Source organism: Notechis scutatus, chromosome 2 (genome assembly GCF_049901735.1).
Source record: "Notechis scutatus isolate UNSWTSFEM ecotype Mainland chromosome 2, rNotScu1.2, whole genome shotgun sequence".
Classification (NCBI taxonomy): Eukaryota; Metazoa; Chordata; class Lepidosauria; order Squamata; family Elapidae; genus Notechis; species Notechis scutatus.
In genome coordinates this window covers 79,579,012-79,593,883 of record NC_142010.1, presented here as the reverse complement: position 1 = coordinate 79,593,883, position 14,872 = coordinate 79,579,012, and the positions used below count along the sequence as shown (strand labels likewise).

At 35.7% G+C, this 14,872-nt stretch overlaps 1 protein-coding gene across 2 annotated transcripts in view; it reads left to right on the top strand.

The window, feature by feature from the left end:
* The window catches only part of SPOCK1 (SPARC (osteonectin), cwcv and kazal like domains proteoglycan 1), a 528,048-nt gene that overhangs the window by 488,972 nt on the left and 24,204 nt on the right, over positions 1–14,872 (top strand). The window lies entirely within an intron of this gene.

Genomic DNA, 14,872 nt, shown 5'->3' with positions numbered 1-14,872 from the left:
GGACTCTTTTTCATAAAAGCATTAGAAGGGACTTAATGTAATTAAATGTAGCTAACGAAATGCATATAGAAAGACTACAAAATGGACATAAGTAATTGTTTATCCATGCTTTATTAATTACTTTGTTATATTTATTATCTTTCCTGAATGGAGATTTTCCTTTCTTTTCATTTTATTCTCACAATTTATTTATTTAGCATATGGCATATCATACATGGACTAGCAATATATATTAACATTTCATCTAGATTAATAGAGCGTAATAAAATATAATTATTAAAAAGATCTATCTTCAAATACCGATGTCTAGATCATCTAACCATTGAAGTGCAGCATCATTTCTATTTTTTTTAAATCAGATTACAAGCTTTTGAGGTTGACTGGATTAAGAGAGAGTGAAAGTGAAATTCAAATTACCATTGAGTTTTCATGGTTGGGGACAGATTTCAGTTGAGTTTTCCCAAGCCATATTCCATCACCTTAATTGCTGCATCACTCCAACTCTTGTATTCAGAATTCAATAATTTGTGTTCAAATGGTATTATGGTATTATGTAGTCAATGTCTCACTTAATATACTCACCTACACATACCATGTGTAGAGTTTACCAAATGACAAATAGAAAAACATTCCATAGAAATGAAAAAAATCTGTCCACCAACATATTTGGTGGAGAGGAATGTATAGATTTTGTAAAATATGTTGGAAAATGTAGAAAGGAAAAGGACAAAAAAATGAAATTTAGTATTTAGTATTTATTTGATTTGTCAATCGCTTACAAGATACAGGTATAAGAATAAATATAGTTTTGAATACATGAGATAGATACTTATAAGAAAAATAAAAAACAATAGGACAGAGATGGTAGGCACGATTGGTGCGCTTATGCACGCCCCCCTACAGGCCTCTTAGGAAGGGGGTGAGGTCAATAGTAGACAGTCTAAGGTTAAAGTTTTGGGGTTTGGAGAAGAAACCACAGAGTCAGGTAGAGTATTCCAAACATTGACCACTCTGTTGCTGAAGTTGTATTTTCTGCAGTCAAGTTTGGTGCGGTTAACCTTGAGTTTGTATCTATTGTGTGCTCTTGTATTGTTATGATTGAAGCTGAAATATTCATTGACAGGTAGGACATTGCAATGTATGATTTTATATACTATATTTAGATCGGACCGGAGGCGGTGTAGTTCTAGGTTTTCTAGGTCTAGAGTTTCAAGTCTCGTGGCATAAGGTATTCTGCAATGAGTAGAGGAGCAGAGAACTCTTCTTGTGAAATATTTCTGGACTTTTTCAATTGTGTTAATATCAGATACATGATATGGGTTCCAGAATGATGAGCTGTATTCAAGTATAGGTCTAGCAAATGTTTTGTATGCTCTAGTTAGTAGTGTGATATTACCAGAGAAGAAGCTATGTAGAATTAGATTAACAACTCTTAATGCCTTTTTGGCTGTGTACTTACAGTGAGCTCTAGCACTTAGATCATTTGAGATGAGTACTCCAAGGTCCTTGACAAAGTTTGGATCCTCAACAAGGTCTTGACTATTTAGCTTGTATTTTATTTTCTGATTTTTTCTGCCAGTATGTAAGACAGAGAATTTATTTGTTGATTTGAAGTTGCCATTTGTTTGACCATTCTGATACATAGTCAAGGTCTTTTTGGAGGGTAGTAGTATTGTCTATGGTGTTGAATAGCTTTACATCATCAGTGAAGAGTACGCAGTTGCTCTTAATATGATCACAGAGGTCATTTATGTAGAGTATGAAGAGAGTTGGCCCTAAAACACTGCCTTGGGGGACACCACTGTTGACAGGTACAGAATTTGATAGGACACTCCCAATTTTGACCATTTGTTGTCTGTTTGACAGGAATGCTTCTAACCAGTTATGTAGGTGTCCAGAGATACCATAAGATTTTAGTTTTAGGAGTAGTTTGTCGTGTACCACTGAATCAAAGGCTTTACAGAAGTCTATGTAGATTACGTCTATTGCTTTGCCCTGATTGAGTTGTGTAGTCCATATGTTTTTGCAGTGTAAGAGTTGCAGATTACGGGATAGGTTTTTTTTTTAAACCAAATTTTTTATTAGAGAGTAGGTTGTTTGTCTCTAAGTGGAGGTTAATGGATTGGTTAATAATTGATTCCATGACTTTATATGTGAAATATATATGAAATAGAGGATATATATGAATATATATATATGTTTTCTTAAGTTTTTGCGGGTACTTACATGTATGGCATTCAGCTTTGTTCGGGTATTTTCCCACGTCATTGTAGTTGTGCTTTTAAAGTTGTAGCAACGTTTCGGCAGAATCTCATCTGCCATCATCAGGCTTCTGTATAGTATTCATCTGTGAGTCAGACTTTTATAGTGGTTTCAGATTTAAATTTGGGGCAGCCTATTGCTGTGCCAGAATGGTTTTTTCTTCATCCTGATTGGTTGGGAGTCTTGGTCTGTGCTTATTGGTCTTGGAGTTTGCTGTGTTCTGCTTGATTGGTGTTTCTAATATCTTTTGTCTGTTTTGTGGCTCTTTTTGTATCTTGATTGCCTGGCAACATTGTGTCCCTTTATTGGAGGCCTTTAGTGCAGCTTGGCTCCAGGTAAATGGATGGCTATCATTTATTAGGAAGCTAGGTTTCATCTGAGTGCCTGGTTGGGGTATGTTTGAGCTGGAGGTATCAGGGGGATCTGTTTGTGCCCAGGTGTTTGCCTGGCTTGTGGTGTGGAGATTTTTTTTGTTTGTGAGTGCAGGCTTCCAAATAATTGACAGTCTGGTGGAATCATCTCTTCTATTCATGCTTTCAGGTTTTTTTTCAATCTCTGTGGCTTCTCTGATAATTCTGTGGCTGGGGTTTTCTATAGTGGCTAGGGTTTTGGTGCCATTGAAGTTGATGCTATGACCTGTTGCTTTCATGTGTTGGACTAATGAGGAAGTGTGTTCCAGCTTTTTTACTGCATTTTTGTGTTCATCCAGGCAGGTACTTATTCTTCTATTGATCTGTCCAATGTATGTGGCAGGACATGATGCACAGGGGACTTCATATATGCCTTGGTTTTCCAGGTCAATTTTATCTTTGGGGTTTCTTAGGATGGCTGCTATTTTTCTGTCTGTTTTGAAGGCAGTCTTGATGTGATGCCTGTGTAGTATCTTACTGATTTTGTCTGTAGTACCTCTTATGTAGGGCAGGACAGTTGTTCAAGACATACTATTTATCCCAAGAGAATAGAAAATGGAAACAGAAAGTTCACTCGCCCAGGATTTGGACTCAACAGGCATGTTATCAGTGGGAATCAGAGCAAATAGCTCTCCAGGCAAATGAGGCACCAAGATAGCTCAAGAAAAGCAAAAGTTGTGGCCCTAAAAACATGGGATAGAGTATAGCTAATGCAAAGAATGGGTATGAAGAATAATACTGAAGTCCAGCCCAATCAAACACAAAGGCAAACTTTGGCATAGAAGGGGAAAAAACAAGCCTGAAACAATTGTAGAAGAATATATAATCTTGTTTCTGTGAGCCATGACTATTGTTAGAAACAGGTGAATGAGAGAGATTCACCTTCAAAGGATTTGTTTCAGCCAAAATCTGAGAGAGCAAAGTCTGATATGGGCTCCAAAAGAAAACAGTCAAATTCTAGCTCAGTGAGCAGGTTGAGGAAAGGACATGGATTATTGTCTGAAAATGGAGTCATGACAACTGGAGATATTTTCTTGTTGGTTTGAGATGTTTTGCTGCTCATTCAAGCAGCTTCTTCAATCTGAACAAGATGGTTAGGGGGAATCTAAGTAGGCAGAGATTTGTTGGAATGTGCCTCCTCCTATAACTAAAACATATTGAGACTGAAGAAGCTGCTTGGATGAGCAGTGAAATATCTCAAACCAACAAGAAAATAAGTCCAATTGCCATGATTTGATTTCCAGACATTTCTTCCTGGATGACTGAGAATTTTCATCGATGACATGGAATATTATTTTTCAGGAACTTTAAAACTTTGAACAGCTTATAAGGGCATCCTTATAAAAACAAATATGTACACTACATAACGAACCCAAGTTTCATACCACAGAGTGTCTCAATGTTTTATTTATTAATCATATTAAACTTCTGAGCCACCCAACTCACAAGAAGCAACTCTGGGTGGCATATAGCAATCAGTAAAACAGCAAATGTCATTGCAAAAATATAAAGCATAACTACAAGTAAACAAAGAGCATTGAACAAAAGGCAGGTAAGGCTATAATTATAATCACCTGCCAGAAGACCCACAAAACAGGGGTGGTATTCAGCAGGTTCTAACCAGCTCTGGAGAACCGGTAGCAGAAATTTTGAGTAGTTCGGAGAACCAGGAAATAGCACCTCTGACTGGAGATTTTACAGTATCCTTCCCCTGCCATGCCCACCAAGCCACACCCACAGAACCGGTAGTAAAAAAATTAGAATGCCACCACTGCCACAAAACCCTGATTATGAACCAAAGCACAGGGTAATATAAAAAAGCCTTTGGCAGCCCTGCTGCTTCTTGCACCAGCCTGGTAGATGTCAGCGAGAACAGAAATATATCAGCCACTCTGATATTCCCTTCTTTCTGCAGTAGGAAGCAGATTTTGCTGAACCTGTCAGCAACATCCCAGCTACTCATGATAGACTTTATCAAACTTGGTCTTTTTTTCAGTCTGAAGGTTTTTAAAAATTCACAAAAACCTATATGTTCCTGACACATTCTCAATTGGAAACATAACCTTAGCCAACATGCATTTATTATGAAGCATGCAAGCCCATCTCTGTGAGCAAATTACCTTTGAAATCTCTGTACAAATGGGAAAAAAGGCAGGATAAAAATTTTAAAAAATTCAAGGATTGATGGGCACTGGAGAAAAGTTGGTTTCTCCCTTGAATCAGTGACCCAATCTAGATCCTATGTATATGTGTACCATAAGACCTTGCTATGCTTTTGGACACCTGTAATCGTTCAGATGAAAAGAATTGCATTTGTAATTATTATTGAAATTCAAACATTCATACAGCTATATCAAGCCTTTTACTGAGTATAATTCCATACAATTTTTGTATTTTTTCAGTTGAGGTTATAAGGAGCAGAGTCACATTATTCAGTGTACACATTAAAGGTGTTCTTGTCTAAAATAGTAATTTTTTTTCACAAGTTTTGGTATCTGTGCCACAGTGCAAAATTTGTACAACTATAAAACCTGCATTCCATTCCATTCCATGCAATAATGCATGAATTGCAGGTAAGGACAACTTGATTCAGATGTAGATCAAAGGGCTTCTATATCCACTCTGAACATACAGACCAAGGATAATCTTTTTATTTAGAATTTCAACTTATTCTGCTGGATGTATACAGATTCTTCATATATACACAGGAAGAACTGATTTGCAGTCACTTGTGATGCAAATTAGGAGTACATTTATCATCTCAGTGATGTCTTCATGAACTAGGCATAAGGCACTTTCTTCTTATTGATTGATTGATTGAATTTATATTGTCCCCTATTTGCCCATGGCAACTCAAGGCAGCTTACAGAATATAAAACCACATTTAAAACAATAAAAACTAACAAAAAGAATCAAATAAATTAATAAAGCACAATACAACAAAATCACCCCACAACTCCCACCCACCCCGCCCCAATGACAGCAGATCACACAAGCCATTTAATGGGCTCCATCCTGCTCTGGGTTCGCTAGGCCTGCTGGCAGAACCAGGTCTTCAGTGCATTCCAGAAGAGTATTAGAGTGGGAGCCATTCTAATCTCTGTGGGAATGATGTTCCAGAGAGAGGGAGCCACCACGGAGAAGGCCCTTCTTCTGGATCCCACCAGGTGTATGTCCCTCGGGAATTGGGCCCACAACATTCCCTGCCTCCCCGTTCTGATGGGTCGGGTAGATGTGACCGGCAAGAGACAGTCCATCAGATAACCTGGTCCCAAGCCATGAATGGCTTTAAAGGTGACAACCAGCACCTTGAATTGCACCTGGAAGCAAATTGGCAACCAATGCAGCTCCCACAGGAGAGTGATACATGTGTATACCAAGGTCTGCACAAAGCCATGTGGGCTGCTGCATTTGCACCAACTGGAGCTTATGGATGCTCTTCAAGGGCAGCCCCATGTAGAGCACATTGCAATAGTCAAGACAGGAAATGACTAGGGCATGAGTGACTGTGAGTAGGGACTATTGGTCCGGGAAAGGGTGTAACTGGTGCACAACCCGCAGTTGCGCAAAGGCCCTCCTAGCCATGACTGCCACCTGCTCTTTGAACAGGAGTCATGAGTCCAAGAAAACCCCTAGATTATGCACAGGGTCTGTTTGGGGTAGTGCCACCCCATCCAAGACCAAAGGTGGCAATTCTCCCTGAGCCACCCAACCCCAAACCCAGAGCCATGTTTAGCATTGGCTTGTACTTTCTTTTACAATCCTCCCTGACATGAGTTATCAGGATATGCTTATGAAGCTGTAGTAAGCATATAATTCTCCCCCCGCCCCACTGTAAAGTGTTGTTTATATAGATTTATGGTTTTCAAGCAAGGTTCAAACATTTACAATGTTGGGAGTATGTCATGGATATTATCATTAAATAGCTGGAATGCCTTGCTGAGCATGACAAGTTATCAAGATGCTATTATAAAATAAAATATTGGTGAGGATGTGCTCCCAAATCTTCTAAATTCCTAGAATGCTTTCTCTTACCACGTTTGTATTTTTCTATATAAATGTGTCACATATCCAAGCAAAATACTGCAGTCACCCATCAGTTCTATTTTCTAAAAATGTCTGTGGGACTCATGTGATACCTGGAAACATTACTGGAAATAAAGATGGAAATTAATATTTTGTTTTATTTTTTAAAAAGGAATTGAATTGAATTGAATTGAGCTTAATTGAACTGAGCTGAATTGAATTGAATTGAAATTTCACACAATTAAAATTAGACACACAAGGAGTTTGTCTCTGATGCAGTAGTTCTCAGTATACATGCAAAGCAACAGAGTAATGATAATCATCATCTTCATCATAATGTCAGTAAAACACACCTTTTTTTGTTTTTAACAACATGAAAGAGAAGGAAGCATCATGAGTACCACATTGAGGATTAATGTTTTAAAGTGACTTAAAGATAATGAGAAATGATGGGTTAAATCTTCCTTGGGTGCATCACATGAGATATTAAAATGTTGCTATGCAAATGTTAAAATCAGTCAAAAAGTAAACATATTCTAACTTGAAATGGGAATATTGATAAAGATTTAAGTACTAGCCTTCGTCTATACAGACAAAGCTCCTTTCTTTCTTGGCAACCAAAAGAATATGTCAATTTTGGACACCCAGAGAGAAATAGCACAATCTGACAACTACTTGGCAGAATCAAAATCATGTCTTAATCTACTGTTCCTAGATTTAGTTATGAGATCAATTCAGATTCCTTTTGTCTCTGTTTTGCTGTTACTGTAGCATATTTACTAATATTTGCTTTCTTTAGCTTTGTTCTGTTTTGTGAGGCATATGTCCAGAGTCTAAAATTCCACAGTCAAAGTTTTCTATTCTATTTTATTCATCATTGTATTACCATTTTATTTTTAGTTTGTTCCCTCCCTGTTGTTCTCTAGTGATTTTACCCTGTGGTGAAGATTGTAATGAACACACTGAGCTTCATTGCCTGCAGTTCAATGTGCTAATTGTTCTCTACAGATTTAGAAATCAGGTGTTTCTCTACCCACTTTTGTCTCCATAAGTCATAGGACAAGAAATATGAGAATTAACATCTGTTTCTTGTAAATGCAGTAGAAGATCCTATCCTGTACAAAATTTGTCTCCTCTAAAATGATTTTCTCCAGAATTATCTTATTGCCCTTGAATAGCCTTCAGTAGTGAGTGAGAATTGAGATCAGGTTTGAGCTTCTTTGGTGACAGACCGAAATCTGCGATTGTGCGCAGTTTCAATTTGTGCTCGCTACTGGAGCACCCCGAGCCAGCTGGTTTCGGGGCTAAGCCACCCTGTAGAGGTGGTGAAGAGGGGGGAGACTGCCAGCAGGGTCGAGAAGAGCTGCATCTCTCCTCCCCAGCTGGCCATTAGTCCCTTTCCCAAAGGCAGTTGCAGAGATGGTCAGAAATGGCCACCTCAAAGAAGAACTCAACCAGAAAAGAATGTGCAGGAGGAAGATAAGAAGAGAAAGTTTTTGTGATTGGGTCGAACTGGAAAAACAACAATATAAGGTACCCTGGAATTTGAATTATAAAGAACAACATTGTTCCCAAAGAAGACTTTGAAGTGGCGAATGAGAGAGGAAGGGAAAGGGTTTGGTTTGTTTTTTCTTCCCTATATGACAACTAAGAGATTTAAGCAAGGAATTCGGCAAAAATCCACTTTGAATTAACAGCTGGGGAGGAGAGCTGCATCTCTCCTCCCCAGCTGGCCATTAGTCCCTTTCCCAAAGGCAGTTGCAGAGATGGTCAGAAATGGCCACCTCAAAGAAGAACTCAACCAGAAAAGAATGTGCAGGAGGAAGATAAGAAGAGAAAGTTTTTGGCTGATTGGGTCGAACTGGAAAAACAACAATATAAGGTACCCTGGAATTTGAATTATAAAGAACAACATTGTTCCCAAAGAAGACTTTGAAGTGGCGAATGAGAGAGGGAAGGGAAAGGGTTTGGTTTGTTTTTTTTTCTTCCCTATATTGACAACTAAGAGATTTAAGCAAGGAATTCGGCAAAAATCCACTTTGACATTAACAGGTATTTAAGCTGAAAATAAAATGTCAAAGGGATAATAAAGTTTTCTGGAATCTCAAAAACTTTTAAAAGAAGGAAAAAAACAAAAGGGTGGGATCTGGAAAAAGGGAGGAGACCACCTGGAAGTGAAAGGAATTAACAGTGAAATTTTAACCAGATTCCTAAAAGATACATTTTACATTCAGGAGAAAGTGGAAAAAAGAAGCAAGAAGAAACAGCTTTGGATTATTTGGATTACTTGGTGATTTTTGGATTTTTGGCTATTGGATCTAAAGGACTAAAATCAATCGGGTGGTTGTTAAAAAATTTTTTTAAATGGTATTACTCTTGGAAGATTTGAGAATGGAACTTAAAAAACAGAAAGAAGATCCACAAGAAGGAAGAGGTTCTTTTGGTTTTGTATTTCAATTTTTAGAAATGGAGATCCTGAACTATGAGAAACAACAAGAAATGCCTGTAGAACAAGAAGGGCGGGACAAAGAAGATGCCATTTTCAATGACCATTTCTATGCCATTTCTATGTGGGGAAAAGAAAGGGAAAGGGGGGAAAGAGAGTGAAAAATTTAAGATCTGAAAAAACAACTCAAAAAAAGAATAGTTTGAAAAGTAATTATAACATTACAAAGAAACAGAAGAGAGGATTACAGAAGAGAGAATCAGAATTAGAGAAAGAAGGGGTCAGAAAGGGAAGGGAGAAGAAGAGGGAGAAGAGGGAAAGGAAAAGAAATTATAAAGCACAGAATCAGGACATAGAGAAACAGGGAAAACCTACAAGACACAGAGATAATGGGTGAAAACTTAATTGAAAGGGGGATTCTGAAAGGGCACATAAGATAGTATTGTTATATTAGAAATAGAAATGAACCTTGAAAATATGAAACAAGTGTGATTAAAATGATAGATAAAGTACTCATTGTAATGTAATGGAATGTTTAATAACTAAATGAAATAAAGAGAATGAGAGAATGAAATTAGGAAAGGAGGGGAACATTTTAATTATTATTAATGTGTTATAAAAATTTAAGTGAAGAGGAATATGAAAGAAACATGAAAAAAATATGGAAATATTATAAGTGTTCCTAGAAGTATGATATCCTATTGTAAAGAAATGTTAAAGATGTCAAAGATTATAACTAACATTAATGATAGAGCTGAATTGGAATAGAATAGGTATTTTATTTATCATTGTTATATATATATTTTCTCTTTAAGAACTTAGTGCATATTTTAAGAATGTACCAATCAGATTTAGACTGGAAGTTATGTGTTATATTGAATGTTATAATTGTAAAGGCATAAATTGAACTCTTTAAATAAGAGTTGAATGGATAAAAATTAAAAGATACAAAAGTGTCATACTCCAATTAGTAACTACAGGGGAAAATTTTGTTTAATGAGAAAATAAAATATGAAATTGAAACAGGACAGACAAAAGTATAAATATGATGACTAGAAAGGTATTGAAACTTAGAAAAAGATATATATAATTGAATTTAGAAAGGAATGAGATAATTAAAAGTAAGATTGAGAAAATTAAGGGAAGGGAAAATTATTGCGAAAATGTTGAAATAGTAATAAGATATGGAATAGAACACAAAGATGAATATGAAATTGAATTTGTGTCTGTATGGAGAAGTGATAACCCGGGACCGTACTATTCTCAAAAAAAAAAAAAAAGAAATTTTACTTGTATTATGTTTTGTGAAAACCCAAATAATTTTTTTATTAAAAAAAAATAGTGAGTGAGAATCTCGAGGTGGGCCTCATTCCAGATAATGGTTCAATTCATTTATGATGAGCCAATTCACAAGAATCCCTTTTGGGGCTCAGAAAGAAACAAAACTTTTCCAGTTGCAAACCAATAATTCACGGAATTACAATAAGGTTTATTGTTCAACTCAATAATTTTCTACTCAATAATTTGTGTTTATCTCTTATGTATTCAGTAGATGTAATTTAATAACCTATGCATACATTTCTACATAAATTTTACAGTTTCATTGATTCTTTATTCTTTCCCTAATTCACACAGGGAAAGCTACAGCATACATTTCAAAATTGCAACTTTGATATGCTCACTCTCTTAGGCAGGTTTGGTATTTCTTGGGCTTGTTTTAGCCTGGAGACGAGGAGGAAAAGAGAGGAGAATAACTCTTTCCTAAGTCTTTTGCACTACTAAGTCCCAGCGGTCTTTTCCATCAGCCCGACTGCTCTGGAGATAGCTCCTGAAAGGTCCTCAGTTGCAGATTTCCTGGATTCATACATCACCTCCAGTCCACACAGCACATATAAAACACCAACAATGCCCAACTATCTCCTCTATTGCTTAATATATCTGTCCTATTTATATACTCTCCTTAGGAGACAGGTGGGCCTAGTCCCAGGTATATTCTAATTAAACAAGGCATGTTACATGGATTTGGTAAAAAGACCCCTCCAAAAAAAGCCTTTTAACTTTGCAGCCAATTTAAAGCTCTATCCCAATCAGAATAGCTCACCCTGCTTACCTATCTCATCAGAAGTTCTCTTATTTCTCCAATGGGGATGGAGGAGAAGATTAAGAGTATATATTGGTTATGATACAAAACCAGGAGACTGTGAGTTCTAGTCCAGTCTTAGGCATGAAAACCAGCTGGATGACCTTGGCCCCAGTCATTTTTTCTCAGCCCAATTCATTTCACAGGTTGTTGCTTACAGGAAAATAGGAAGAGGAAGGAGTGTTAGGTATGTTCACTGTTTATTTATAAAAATAATAAGGGCAGGATACTAATAAAATAATTTTGTGTTCTAGCCACAATTTTCTTCTCCATGCTTTTCTTATAATTCCTAGACTGAGCCAATACTGGCATTGCATGGAATTCTGTCATGGTGGCTCCTGGTATAACTTTTATATTGCCTAGCACCATACATCTAGGCAATTTTTTGACATCTCATCTTCATCAAATCTTGCTTGTTTAGATTTATTATAATCTGAATCAATGATGACAAAACAGGAATTATTAGCAATAAGTTTGTATTTAAGAAAAAAAAACCTCCCCAAATACTTGTTTTTAATTTTGTTTCATTTTTCCTGAGAACTGAAAAAATGGAAAATTCAATTTTGTTATCTAATTCTTTCTTCAAGAAAAGGAATGATGCTATGTAACAGGAAGATTTTCTACAGAGGGTCATAGTAAATCTTATTAGTCTATAATTCCTAGTAAGTGATGCTTGCCAGGGGAAAAAATGCATTTCTGCTTTCAGGATGCTGTCAATCACTTCCTTGTTTTAGTGCTCTACTGGGACAGTTTTGGATAAGTTGGAGGATCTTTTCCTGTCCTCGGCTACCCTAACTAGGAATCAAAGAATTAGAAAGGCAGCAGAGCAGGCAGTATTTATTTATTTCTAAATTAGAAACCAGGAACTAGCTATTGTGCTTGCGCAAAAGAATATGGCAAGTCTTTAAAGTTTGAGATCGAAAAGGCTCTTCTGTCCCTCCCTGTGAGCTGAACTTGACATTTAGAACAATGAAACAACACAGAGAATCTATAATAATCCTTTTCTGCACATTATGTTCCATTTCATGTTATTGGTATATTTCCATAATCTGTGTCAATAATTGAAGTTTTACTAACTTACATCACTTGTCCAAACAGTTTACAATTTTTACACTATACATTATGATCTTATGAGCCTGTCAAGTTATAGTACTATACCCCAAATTCAGAAAGTAATAGTATATTTTAGGAGTATTTTTTAAAAATATTGGCTATTTTTAAAAAAATTCCAAGCTTCAACTTTCCACAAATCCTACAACTCTAAAGTGTGGGGTTTTTTTTAATTGTATCTTTGGCTGGAGTATTCCACTGTTCTATTAATATATATACTGTTAGATTATGCAAAAAAGAGCAAAAGCTATGTTATTAGTCTGTAGGATTAAGAAGTACAATCAGTTAAGTTACTATTTCCATTATAAGATCTATGAAATGAGGCACAATTCTTGTTAGACTTTATTTATCTAAAATTACCTGGCAACATTTTTAGTGCAAAAAAAAAAACAACCCGGTCTCTACATTAGTCTTAGTTTCTGAACTAGGAAGCAATGTCTAGCAATTGAGGTAGTTTCTCAAAGTCCATAAGTTCTAGAGCAGTATTTCTCTTTATCAAAGGAAAGTAAGTAATTTATAGAATCCTCTCCTACAGTATATAGAACTTACATTAAGTGAGTTATTCTTTGGGTGCATCATATTCCTGCTATTGCTGACATTCAGATAAATAGGCAGAATGCATTGCTTACTTAAAATTCAGGTTGTTTAGAAAGAAACAAGAAAATATATTTAACATTTTTGTTCTTGATGATTTAGAAATGTACAGGAAATTGTACCTTGCCTAATGTTGACATTAAGATCCACTTTAATACATTTGCAATTTTAAATATCACAGTAGATTATAGTCCTGGAAACATTTCCTAGCATTAACATTTTCAACAGCAATGTGTATTTATCTATTTTCTTTTCTTAATTCTTTTCAAAGTGTCTATGAATAAAAATAAAGTAAATTTTCTAGAAAGCATGAAAAACTTTATACATAAAATTATACATAATGGGCATTGTATTAAAACTAGTATTTCCAAAAATACAGTTAACATCTGTGTTCCATATCTGAACTTTGCAGTGCATCATAAGAGAATTATAGGTAGTCCTCAATTTACAAGAGTTTGTTTAATGACTGTTCGAAGTTACAACAGAAAAAAGTGACTTATGATCAGTTTTCACATGACTCATTCCCATGGTCATGTGATCAGCATTTCCATGGTCATGTGATCAAAATTCAGACACTTGACAACTAACTCATATTTATGATGGTCGCAGTGTCTCAGGGTCATATGATTACCTTTTGCAACCTTCTGAGAAGCCAGATTCACTTAACAACCATGTTACTAATTTAACAAGTGCAGTGATTCACTTAATGGTGGCAAGAAATATTGTAAACCGAGGCAAAATTCACTTAACAACTGTCTTGCTTAGCAACATAAATGTTGGGCTCAAGTGTTGTAAGCCGATGGCTATCTGTACGATGCCCATTTTTACCTCAATATTTCCACTCTATGCTTTAAAATGTATATTGCAACATCGTAGATGAGGATGGTGCTCTATTCAATGGAATGTACTGTCTCTTGTACAGAAATAGCTAATTTCTGCTCCTTTCTTTATCGTCTTGCTTCTTATCCCATATTGTAATAAGAAAATCCCTTTCATTTCAGTCCCTTTAAAAAAAAATATGGTAGCAAAGGCAACTACCCACTTCAACTTAAAGGAGACATAAACAGTACAGATTTTTTTAATGGTTTGATTTGCTGATACATATTTCAATGGATTAGACCAGTCAGCCAAAATTCTAGGAATTGAAGTCTGCACATCTTAAAGTTGCTGAGGTTAAGAAACACTGGATTAGACTATAAAATTGGCTTTGGCTGCATTGAAAGGATATGCTGTTATGTCTTACCATTACTCAATTTTCATAGATTTCTGATTTCTCTCATAGCTTAACCACACCATACAATAATTGTATTAAATCTCTTGCATACTAGAAAACCAGTAAACTGTGTACAGAATTCAGAATTGAAAATTATTTTTATGGTAGCCATCTATTTTATTATCCAATAAACCAGATGATTAATTTAATAGCAATCAAAGAGATTTTATTCGTGAACTAATTCTCTTAGTGTGTATTTATGGGAAAAATGAGCAGGAAAAGACATCACTTCGTACACTGTGGAATTTTTTATAGAGAGAGATGGGAGGCTAATATTGAACCTGGAATATGTAATAACCTTTTTTTTAATATGTAAAATATCTTCTTCGGCAGAGTAAGCTAGAGAGAGGACATGTGAACACATTCATTTTAGGTAAATTAAAAACATAAATTAATAGAGTATTATTAGTGAAGTTTAAAATGTTAGTTATAGAAATTAGCTTACCCATTTTGGAACGCTTCATTTTAGATTACTTGAAATTATGCCCATTTAGAAATACTATATTTCAGCTAACATCAGTGGATGTAAAGTTCTACAGACAAATTCTAGGGTGATTCTATAATATGCATATATAGAGAGAAGTGAAGATGTTGACCTCTTACTTGGAAGG